At 42.4% G+C, this 12,384-nt stretch overlaps 1 long non-coding RNA gene across 4 annotated transcripts in view; it reads right to left on the reverse strand.

Annotated features, from left to right (window-relative positions):
• The window catches only part of LOC147578490 (uncharacterized), a 56,876-nt gene that overhangs the window by 21,654 nt on the left and 22,838 nt on the right, over window positions 1-12,384 (reverse strand). For 3 of the 4 annotated variants that reach the window (XR_015255240.1, XR_015255243.1, XR_015255242.1), the window contains exons 2-4: window positions 8,636-9,138; window positions 5,421-5,578; window positions 3,779-3,865 (exon numbers count right to left, since the gene is read on the reverse strand). This is a non-coding gene — a long non-coding RNA (uncharacterized LOC147578490). The remainder of the gene's footprint in view (window positions 1-3,778; window positions 3,866-5,420; window positions 5,579-8,635; window positions 9,139-12,384) is intronic. The other variant, XR_015255241.1, reaches the window with a different exon arrangement.

Below are 12,384 nucleotides of genomic sequence, written 5' to 3' on the forward strand. Positions count from 1 at the left end.
ATATATATATATATATATATATATATATATATATATTTGTTGTGGGGGAGGAAGGATACATTGCAACCCATAATAGGAATGAGAAACTATCTGGCCCTGTCAAATCATGAATGTTGCCAAAGCATGTATGGTAACATCTTGGATAGGTTTGATGTGTAGTGGCAGGTCCAAGGGGCCTTTGAAACTAAGACATCCAATAATGTATCCCCAATGGATAGAAGTGTTTCTGTTTCATGATTTTTCCATCTCAGCTCTGATTAGAATGTCAACTGTCACCTAGAAGAGAAAGGTTTCATATCCCATCACCAAATTTCAGATTCATCTTATTTTTAGTGTCTCAAATTTGAAGATGTCAGGAACACATCTTTCAGTATCTGATCAATAATACAAGTTTTCTGTATTTGTTAAGGTGGCTTCCCTCCCTGAAGCTTTCTACCTACCAGATTTTCAACATGACTTCAATACATGTACAAACAGAAAAACTACCCCACAGAGGCTAAAGTAATAGGAAGATAATTTGTTAAAAAGGTGGTGTCTTTAGGATAAGTGGATACACAAATAGTTGATTTCAAAGAACTAGATGGATAACCCCATTTGGATTGCACCAATAGTGAGGACAACCAAAGCAATGATACTTCATAGCATATATTTGCTAGTTGTTTATAACTTTTCACTGGGCAGATGCTGGAATGATTTTTTTTGTATTATGTAGCAACACTAGACAGACAGCTAATATGTTTTTCCAGTTCAGTTATTCATATCTCAGCACTGCAATAGAAAGAAGTCATCTCGTTCCCTTTACTGCAGAAAAAAGAGTTTGTACTTCTCCATACCATTGACTTGGAACAGCCTGTGGCTAATGCAAAACCATATTGGGAGAGGATTTTTTACTCTCTGCTTTCTGACCTCCCCAAAGACATCACTGTCAAGTGTGAGCATTAAAAACTCTATTGAGGGCTTTTATAAAGACAATGGGGGTAAAGAGAGAGCTGTATGTTTCCAACACTTGGACTAGATTTAACTGTATCTCTGGGGAACAGGTCAGCAAGACTATACCATAGGTTCCATGGGGCATCCACAATCTTCCCCAGGGAGGAAATGCATTCCCTTCAGAGCTGCAGGGATCTGTATACTGCACTAAGGAGATCTAATCCATTTTGGCTGGTTGCACTGAGATACTCTCTGTTCCCAATTAAATCAATTATCTGGGTAATCTTCATAATTAACGGCAGAAGACTTGAGCTGTCAGGACTGGCTGTAGCAAAAATATTTGGGCATGTGGGTTAAGCCACAGTTGTTCTGTGGGTGTCTGAGGCCGGGGCAGGAAAGTGGGCTGAGCGCATGCTGGGGCCAGCTTTCTCAATTATTGTTGGGCTCTAACTAAACAGCAGAAAGGGCTTTTGCCTAGAAGTCAGGAGATAGTGTTCTCACTCCATCTCTGACACTAGCAAGCTGTGTCACATTAAGCAAGCTTCTTCATGTCAGAACGACTTATCTTTACATCTGCAAAATGAAGGAATGAAGCCAGATGGTTTTAGTTAGCCTTTACAAAGCAGATGCTGAATATCAAGCACTGTAGTAAACCTTATTTCATTTAATCCTTATAACTAAACTTTTATGAGAAACAAGGCACAGAGAGGATAAGTAACTTGCCTGACATCACACAGCTAGGGATTTTCAAAGACCAGATGATCTTTAAGCTCCCTTCTCACTAAAATTTTAATCTCTATTGCTGTGGAAGCCAAGTGGAAGCCCCTGTGTCCCAGATAAGGCTTAGGCTAACTTATATTCTTGCTACTCAAAGTCCATGGACCAATAACATAGCCATCACCTGCAATCTTTTTGGAAATTTGGAATCTCAGATCTCACTCCAAATTTATGAATCAGAACCTTCATTTTTAACCAGATAACAAGGTAATTCATGTGCCTAGTAAAGCTTGAGGGGCACTGATCTAAGACTGACCAAAGGCCCAATTGGAACCACTGCAAGGGATTTCTGTTTTCTGCCCCCACTGGTAAGCATTGAAGGCCCTAGACTGAGGTGCCGGGGAAGGGTTGCGGTGACTTCCGTCCTGCAGTTCTAAGCCATTGGCCCAGTGCAAGGATCTGTGTTTCTTCTTTGCTTTCTTACCCAAGTCATATGCTCCTGACTGTCGGCTCTACTTCCAAAAGGAAGCTTCCAGTAGCTAGAACAGATCTTTGTATCTCTGTGAGCTGACCACAGGGCAGAGGCTATTGTGAACAGATTAATGCATGTTCAGGATAAAATTCTCCAATGTCCTTTTGCAGGCAGGAGAAATTGCTGTTCTCACTTTCCCACTGACTTCCCTCTTTTATTTAACAATGACTCTACACAAAGGCTTTCTATAGAAAGATAATTGGATTTCTAACTCTATTTGTTCAAAACTCACTTAACATTATAATGGCCCTAGTTATATTGTTTGTATCAACTCATCAGTAGTAAAGTACCAATTTCTGAATAAATATGTAGATTTTTGTACATACACCTAGCATTACCAAAGCAGGAAAGGAAAAATAAGCCAGAAATAGAAATCCATTAATAAAAACAGATACTAACTAGATACTTCGCTGCACTAGGCTTAAATGTGCTGGGTAAGTTTAGATTTTCAACATCTGAGTGCTATTTTTGTCTTATGTATGTATTTGCTTAGTGTTTAATCACTGTGGAACTTTTGGCCAACAGGTCATCGAAGAAGAATATAGCCTGCTGTATTCACCACTGAAGTACCAATTTAACACAATCTTAAATGAATTAAACATATACTTTAACAATGATTATCCTTCCCTTGGCATGGGGGTTGCAACAGAACCTGGCTTCCTGAATACCCTAGAGGTTTCCCTTTGACATCTTTAAGGCAAAAGTAGAGAGGGGAGAGAGAGAGAGAGAGAGAAAGAGAGAGAGAGAGAATTTCTAGGGATTTTTATGTTTTCATTATGTATGTTTGATAGAGATTTCTTTTCCACCTTTCAAACGTATGAAACAAGGCCTTTTTTTTCCATGTTTTTTCTTCTCTGTTCTTTCTCTGGACAAGGAAGAGGCTACCACTGAATAAATGAAACAAAGAGCAGAATGCATTATTTTCTAAGCAAAAAACCAATGAACACGGACTCTGAAGAGAGCAGATGCTTGCTCTTATATGGGGCTTGGAGAAGCTAGGCACTCAGAGATTGGTGGCCTCTCAGAAGCAGGAGTGGTCAGGGATTGGCCATGGAAAGCAGTTACTAAAACTGGCTGCTGCTATTGGCTGGCTTTCAGAAGCTTGATTACCATTTCAGAGTTGTCATTAATTGATTGGGAAGAGTTTACAACTGAATCTGGTGGTTACTTGTTCCTACAATCAAAGAGTAGTCAATCTTTCTTGAATTTGGAGTATGGACACTTTTTATGTTCACCTCCTGCCCCCACTTGCTACTTCAGGCAGCCTGTGTACTCACTGTGGTATGAAATATTAAGGAATATAATCTGAGTCCATTGAATCTCAAAGTGCCATACCTTGGCACTCTCCCATAGGGTAAATAGGAAACACATGGCCCGTGTGTGGGCCAATTCCCCTTCCAGGCTTGCTCAAAACTCGTGCCACTCTTTGCCACGGAGCCCAGATTAAGGCTTTGGCTTCATTCTAGCAGCTTCTACTCATTAAGTGGGATTGCCAGCTGATGAAAGAAGATTGCCATCTTCTGTGGAAGAAGCCTGTTTGCCATCCCTGCTCTTGAACAACTTTGTAAAATTTAAGTATCCCGTGTCCCATTCTTTTACCTTCTCCTTTATAAACCAGCTGAGGAGAGTTCCAGGCAACTTCCCTCTGAGATGTAATGTGTTACACAATGCGTGGTTGTCCTATACCTGTTAAAGACAAAGATCCTGAGCTTCGCTCTGGAATAAATCTATTCCTGGAAAAGGGCACTGTGGTGTGTCAATTAAGAGCACCAAGATAGATAAACACGTGAATTCTAATTCTAGCTGAAATGTCATTTACCAGCTGTGGGATGTTGGGCAACTTACTTAACCTCTCTGAGCCTTAGTTTCCCCTTTTGTAAAATAGGGATAAAGCACAGTATTCATATCATAGGATTATTATAAAGATTAGATGAGAGGAACGTAAGACACTTAGGGTGGTACCTGGTAGGTAGTAAGTACTCAAAATGTTGGGTATGACACAATTTGCTATTTTTGTCTGTAAAGAAATCCCTGGGAGTCTAAAGGTCTGGGTTCAGATATGCCTAATATTATTAACCATGTAGCCAACAGTCAATAAGAATACTTGCATTGTTTACATGAGCGAAACTAATGTTTACTAACTTCATGGTGCTGTTCAAATCACCCTTTTGGGGCCTCAATTTTCTTCCTTGTAAAATGGTGCGGACAGCTACTCAGTCTAACAGATAGCGTCACTGTGAATATTAAATCAAATAATATACATGAAATGGCAAGGAACCATGGGAGAGACTCATTTCTTGAAGATAACTGAGATTAAAAAAAAAAATTAAAGGAGAAATCACTTAAGAACGAAAATTTTACCATAAATGGTATTTTTAGGTGTTGGTTGAATTCTATTGTTAAAAATGAAACATTAAAAATAAGTTTATCTTCTATTTTCCAGAATCTTATAGCTGTAATTATTTGCTAATTTTTGGAATCATAAAATGAATCAAGTGTCAATTTTTTTTGGCTTAACTTGACTGACAAAACGCTAAGGTCTCCTTTTCTTCACATTTGATTTTTGCTACACACTTACTGAAAGGGTCAGTTTTTGCCAAAATATTAACGGACTTGGCTCATTCTCCCAAGGGTCTCTTTTAATTCTCTGATATTTAAATCAGTCTCTTTTGAAGCTCAAATTGTCCCTCATCCAAGTCAGATGAAAGCCCGCATCTTTTGCAGGATATGCAATTTCACTTTGTTGCAATCAATTTGCATTTGATTTGCATTGTATTATTGACCACACGGGAGGGTCGAACAAAGATCTTGATACCATATGTGAGAATAGACACCAGCATGATGGAAAGTTATGATTAAATGGGAACTAATTGTAAAAATGGTCAGTTCATTAATGAATCTTTTTCTGTCCTGGAAACTTTTGCTTCCTCACCAAATCTTGACACTGCAAAGATGTAGTTAATGAGTCTCCCTGTTCCCATTAAAACTGTATAGGATCCATGTCCCAAGAATTTGATTTGGGATCAAATTCTTAAGAATCAGATTGTATTTCAAGTGCCCTCACATAAGAGACACTATTTTAAGGCATCCTTTGATGTTTCCCAAGTAAAAGGAAACACCTACCCAATCCCTGACTAAATCTTACTTTTCACAAACCTGAATTTCCAGGAATCACATTTTCTTAGAGCAAAGTTCATCCCTATTGCTTTAGGGAGTTGGGGGTCGAGTGATGTTGCCTCACCTTTTTTCTCTGCAGGCAATGGGCCAGGTCCAAGAACAATTTGAAGCAGGCGCAGGAAGGCCAGGTGTAGAAATGAGTCCCCCACCTGGCAGGAAGGAGGGAACTCCCCTTCCCTGCTGCCTAATAGAGGCCTGTAGAGCAAGAGCCCCTCACGGTCCCTTGCAAGCAAGACGAATGGATGATTAGAGACATGAGCAGGCTAGGGAAGCATGGCCCTACCTTTCCTTAGTGCCTCCCTGTCCTATCACTTCCCTGGCATGTCTGGAAGGGAAAGCGTGTGATATTTGTGGCAATCACAAAAGCCACGCTTCCCCCATCTGGAACCAAACTCCACTCTTCTGTCCTGGGGGCTAAGGAGTGAATATGGCTGAGATCAAACAGGATTTCATGGTGCTTTTGTTAGAGTTCCTAAACAGGCAGCTGTGGGCAAAGATTTAAACAAACAACAAGACTTTTAAAGGGGTTCTTGAAACGGTCTTGTCACGTCATGGGTGACTGTGTCGTTCCCAGGCTGCAGTCTGACCTTAGTATGACAAGAAGCTTGCACTCTGAAGGACTGGGGGGACCCCTTTGAATGTGCTTCATTCTTTTCTTCCTCTCAAGGGTGGGTAGGGGAAGGAGACAGAGAGAGAGAGAGAAGAGAGAGGGGGGTGAGGGGCAGAGGCTCTGGAGAGAATGGCATGCTGCCAGGAGAAGAAGGGAGACACAACATGGCTTGTTGGGAGGAAATGAGCCAGTTGCACCCCCCAGCCCCACCCCTGCTAAGTCCTCTTACCACAAAGTGGCCACTGCCAAGATTTCTCCTGCCAGGCCTAGGTCTGTGGAGCTCCCACACACCATCTACAAAGACCCAAGACAAACGTGGACAGCCTCAAAGCCTCACTTCACTACATCTTAAGGCAGTCCTAAATGCTTGTAGCTTCTCATTTAGGACAGCGAAGAGAAATCCCCTTGGGAAAACTCGCTTTGAAGTCCTAAGCTCTAATGTTTAAAATCTGTTAGCAAACCACACATTTCTCCACTCTCGCTGGGGCAGCTGGTTTCTTTCCAAATAAATCACAGGGCTGCTGAGCATTCTAATGCAGGATCTTTGGGGTCTCCTTTCAACACTGCTCAAAAGGCCCAGCTGCAGGGCAGTTGGCCTGAGACCACCTCCTACGGGCTACAGTCCTATTTATAAAATCCTTTGGGACAGGTGTCTGGAAGGTGGATTTAGGAACATTGTGTGACTGTGCAATGCAAGAGGGTGTCAGGTGGTGGCCAAGATCCTGGGACATCAGAAGTCAGGCCTGGAAGATAGGCAGAGAGAAAATGGAGTCTCCATGAAGATATCAGCTGCCTCCTACCTTTGGTGGTCGGCACCTTAACCATGCAGGGGCTCATAGAACTTTCACAGGAAGAGAGAAGAAATGCCTAACCTCAGCAGAGTATGAGCAAACCTTGACTATGAAGGTCACATTGCTCTGTATCTGAAAAATGATGACTCAACAGGAAAGGACAGTTAGGGAGGAGATAAGAAGTGCCATTCAAAGGTCTATTATGTGCCTGTGTAGGAGGACAGAGAGCACAAAATCATGACCTTGCCATATAGATGTTTATAGTGTAGTTGGGGAGAGAGATGAAGACAGATGAAGTCAGAAGGAGCAATTCTCTGGGGGTGATAAGCCATACCAACTGAAAGGATGGCCTCTGGAGTCCAATTTCTCAGCACGAACCCTGCCCACATCAACTTGCCAGCTGTATAACCTTAGGCAAGCTTTCAAATTGCAGAGGAGACTCTGTTTCGTCATCTTCAGGCATACATATTTAGTGCTCACCTCACAGGGATGGTGTGCATCAAATGAGCTATCCCTGTGAAACACTTTCCCCATAAAAGGTGCTCAATAAATATTAGCCATTGATATTACCATTATTCAAAGATGGAATATAACTAAGCCCTAAAGTAGCACGATATGGCATAATGTAACCGACAGTTCAGAGAAACAGAAAATAAGTTGCTTTGAACCACTTCAGTGGCTTGGAAAAAAAAATGGGCTGGATTTGAATGATCAGTGGAGAGGAGCACAAATCTGTTCAGGACATGCAAAAAACATGAGAGAAGGCACAGACAGTGGTGTTCCTATTCATGGGCCAGACTAAACTGGAGGCATGGTGAGCAAAGAAAGCATTTGGCTTAGTTGACAAGGGCAGAGACAACAACAACCCGACTGGGGCAAAACCAACCAACCAGAGAGGAGGGAGAAGCCTGACATCTCTGAACAGCAGTGGATGTGGTGAAGGTGGAGTTTCAGGATGACTAACGGGGCAAAAGTTGGAGGATAGCAGAGAGCAGAGGGCCTGGAGTCAGGCTGGCCAGCCAGGGTGATGGGGCAGTGATCTGGGGGCGTGACGCTGGGGATCTGGGGCTGGGTGGAGGGATGGATTAGAAAGACCTTTACGGGAAACAGGAAGTGAGACTTGATGCTCATCTGCTCAGCATACACATTGTGAAGTATGAAAGCCTTAACTGAAGGCTCTTGTTCGTGCACGTATTTTGGTTTTAAGGAACAGAAATGCACTCAAGTTAAATTGAGTAATTAAAAATTTGTACACAAGCATAGGGGCTCAGGAAAAGCTAAAGAAACAAAAGGAGGCCTCAGGGAGATGGTAACTGGAGAGTTTTCTCTAACATAAATGGCTCTAGTAAAATGTCCATGTGTTTCATTTTAGTGCTCTACCAATAACAGACTTAATTTTTCTCCGAGCTTCTGTATCTCCATCTCTCACTTCTCCCCATGTCCCTCACCCTTAAAATTATATTTTGTAGTCTCTATAGTGTAGTGCGGATACTATTTGCAAAAACATTAAACTGATATGTTTTATTTCCCCTCTTAAATCATGTTCATTGTAGCTCTCCACCTCTGAGGCTCAGCCATGAAATCTTTTGTCCTGTGAGAAAATAGTTGTTCTGAAACCGGGGCTTGGGTGAGGAAGATTTTCTAAACGCCTTCAGAATTTCAGGAGTTAACCTGTTTGGGTCAGATCATAGAACTCCTTGCAGGGCATGGAGATACCTTTTCCATCTAACCTAGCCATGTCCCAAGGCTTGACTAGAAATGGTGGAAGGATGATCCGATGCAGGTGAAATGATGGAAAACCCCACTCTTTCTGGCCTGAAGGACCTTGGGAGAAAGGAGAGAGGTAGAGGTGGAGGAAAGGAGATACCAGACACTTACTTTGTTCTCCTCTTATCTCAGCCTCAAGGCCAACCTTGAAGGACAGTGGGTAGCTTTAGGAACATCTAGGTAACTTGGAGTCTTCAATGCCATGAGAGTTCTGTTGTACCCCTACCTGGGACTCCAGAAGGCAACCACTTCCCACGTCACCTCTGGGACAGCTTCCTCAAAGCAGTCCTGGTGGTGTTGTGTGGTGGAAGAGACAGGCTTATCTGATGCTTTAGTGTTTCTTGTTTGCTTTTGGTGCTCCAGTGGTGTGGATTCAACACAGAGGAAACTGAGAGTTTGGGCTCTATTTCTGAGCAAGAGTGTTTTGATGTTGTGGCAGATGAATGGGAGTCACAGGCCTTTCAAATCAGCAGGAACAGAGTGAGGCCACATGAGATGGAGGGCCACCAGCCACAGTCCAAGATGCAAGAGATCAGATCACAGGTAATACCACCTACTAATGGCAGTGGTGCATGCCAGCAGTTCCAGCTGTGACTGAATGTTCAGGATCATGGCTGTGGGGAGGAAAAGAGACACGGGATATCATATGGCTTTTAGGGCTCTTTCCTTCAAAGCCATGAAGTCACTTAATCCCTATTTGCCCCATAGACCCACATGCCATATTGAAATAGAGAGGGGAAAGAAATAAAATTCTAAAATACTGGGTAATACCTAAAGAAATGTCAAAATTATTACTTCAAGCCAAGAAATGGTCTAAGATGTTTTGTTTTATTTTGCTCTGTTCCTTTTGTTGCCCAGTCAATGGGGCTCATGAAGAAGATTAAAGGAGTTACAAATCAAATGAGGAAGCTACACTTTCTCTACACTGTGGAATTATAGTTTAAATAAATTTATAACCCTACCACGAGGCTGTCTGCTTGCTCATAGTTTCCACTTGAATATGGTCCATCGTGACTTTCCGGCCAACTTCCCAATTGCTCTCTAAATCATTATCTACAATTTCATTTCTCACTAAGTGTCTAATTTGCCCACTATTTGTTAGCTTAAGGACTCACCAGTCTTCTTTGACCAGATCGTCTTTTTGAGCCAGGTTGTGCATTGAGATTTGACCTCTGAGTCAGGCAATAGGAGACAGAACCGTATGAAGGGGAAGTTCTAGAAAAACATCTGAGGTAGATAAAGTAATAGCATAGTCAATTCTTTAGTATTTCACCTATGCTTCAAGTCATGACCAAAGGAAAACTTGGAAAACTGCCCTATAAAGGCATAAAAATGTTCTATCTCAACAAAATGTTCCTACCTCTGTATCTCACCAGTAGACTTTCATAATTGTGATTGAGTTTCTCCCCTACCAGAAATAAGCTTAGGGTGTCCTGTGAATTTCACCTCCTTCTCCCATATGGGGAACCAGGGATCAGTCAATTCTTTTTTGCAGAATTTTATTTATATAGTCCAGTTACTCAGCTATTACAGTTAATAAAATTTTGCCATTGTATAAGTAGAATATGATTTTTCAAAGAATTCAAATGTATTGAAACAGATAAATTAATTCATTTATCCCATGCTCAAACACACTATTCTTATTTGAAGATTCTGAAGATAATTTAGTATTTTGCAGTCTCTCTGGGTTGTAATTATGAAAATCAGTTATCATTGTTCTTTATATGTGCATCTGAGTTTGGGTTAACAGTCCAAGTCAATTTATAATTCTGTCTCATGTTGCATTTATTCCAAATTTCCTTCCATCCAAAAGCAACTTTGCGCTGCCCTGTGGTGTATTTCCTCTCTCGTGAACACCTTTGTCAGAAACTCCACATGTTCACACAGCAGGGATGTTAAGTCTCATCTAAGGAGAAGCAATCATGAAGCCCACTCCAGGTGATCCACACTTCGGCATAAGCCCGGGGCTGATGAGCTAACAGGAAAGCTACACCTGAGGGGTGTTTGGATACATAGGTGGTGGCTGGTTTACTCATTTGCCTAATATCAGCATAAGTTTAAACCTGCCCTTTTCTCAGATTCGTATGTCAGTAGCAAGAGCAACTTGACATAGATAGTGTGGATAGGAGGATTTGGTGGCTGACATCACTTGTAAACCTGGGTATTACCGCCTACCCAAAGGCGTGAGACCAATACAAATGGGAAGACACAGAAAGTCTGTTTCATGTTTTCTAATTCAGTGCCACTCCTTAGTGTCATATGTGAAAATAACATCACTTCAACATCAGCTGTAACTGTTGAAAATGAGGAAAGATAGAGCCAAATTATAAATGAATGTACCTCCAATTATACCTGCAGGTAGGGAACAGCTTATCACCCTTATCCCATGCCCCGGTGGCTTATCCATTAATGTATTTTTATTCAACAAGCATTCAGTAAACATTTACCAGATTCCAGGCTTTTTGTAAATTGCTGAGGCCCAAATCTCTTCAGCCAGCTTTCCTCCAACCTCAGCCCTGGCATATTAGGGTATTTGCTCGTTTTGTGGGATTTTCACTCCTGGATCAGCTCAAAATCTGAAGAGAAGAGGTATGGGGGGTGAACAGTCCTGAGCAGCATTTGGTCAAGGGTAGGTGAAAGGGTGAGGGCCTGTGAGAATCCATAGCCAGCTGTTCAACCAGAGATGGGGGGGCTTCTGCCTCCTGCCAAGCACCTAATTGAGAAGGGGCACTAAGTATTACAGGGCACTAAATAAGAAAGAACACAGGTTTTTGCAAGAACTGTTCTCAGAGATTGTACTCATTTGGAAGGAATGCTTGGACAAGTGGGGTAGGCAGTGTCAGGGGCAGGGGCAGTGTGGGACCACCCACTGGATAGGCTTTGGAGATAGAGAATGTTAAAAGAGTATTTTTGTGCCTCTAGTTGTCCACATGGGTGAGGTCCTGACCAGAGCTGAGCTGCTCAGGAATGTAACTGAGGCACTGAGGACACCCCCACATGTCTTCCCTCTAGGTTTACCTGATATAGCATGTAGTCTGTACTCTAAGTCAAGAAAGTACTTAAAGAATATTGGTTTAGGGGCGCCTGGGTGGCTCAGTCAGGTAAGTGTCTGACTTTGGCTCAGGTCATGATCTCATGGTTTGTGAGTTTGAGCCCCACATCAGGCTCTCTGCTGTCAGCACAGAGTCTGCTTCAGATCTGTCTCCCTCTAGCTCTCTGCCCCTCTCCCACTTGCACACTCTTTCTCCCAAAAATAAATAGATATTTAAAAAAGAATATTGGTTTAAAGGGGTGCCAATTATTAGCTATCCAAATTCCTGATTCCATGTTTAACCATATTCTTCTAGTCTCTCCAGGACCTGAACCATTTGAGTGGCTTGAAAAGGACATCAGAAAGCTGCATGAGGACCTGAGGGGTGTTGGGAAATAGAGGTGAGCCCCCACCCAATTTCAACCCCTGCCCATCTCCCAGCTAAGCAGAGCAGACTCTTTACAGACGTGATGTGAGTGAATGTGACCTCTGCCATCTGTTTTCCACTGAAGCCCCTCCCCTCCTTCAGGCGTCAGTGCTGGTGGAGTGAGCCCTGACAATTTAGGTCTCCCCGGTGTGGCTCCAGACATTCTGCTTGCCCACCCCCATCACAACTTAATTGTTTCGTGTTGGATCCCCTTAGGGCTTCATTAGTGACTTTTACCAGAGTATCATATTCTACAATAATGGGGGATTATGGCTCAATGTCCAGCTTCTTCCTCAGAGGGAGACAAAGAGGTGAAAAAGAAAGCATGAGAGATAGTTTATTTCAAAGGAATATATCTGGCATGGTAGGCTATGGGACAGGTGGAGAGTGATTTACGGGCTT

The sequence above is a fragment of the Puma concolor genome, chromosome C1, assembly GCF_028749965.1.
Source record: "Puma concolor isolate L17-30 chromosome C1, mPumCon1.1.hap2, whole genome shotgun sequence".
NCBI lineage: Eukaryota > Metazoa > Chordata > Mammalia > Carnivora > Felidae > Puma > Puma concolor.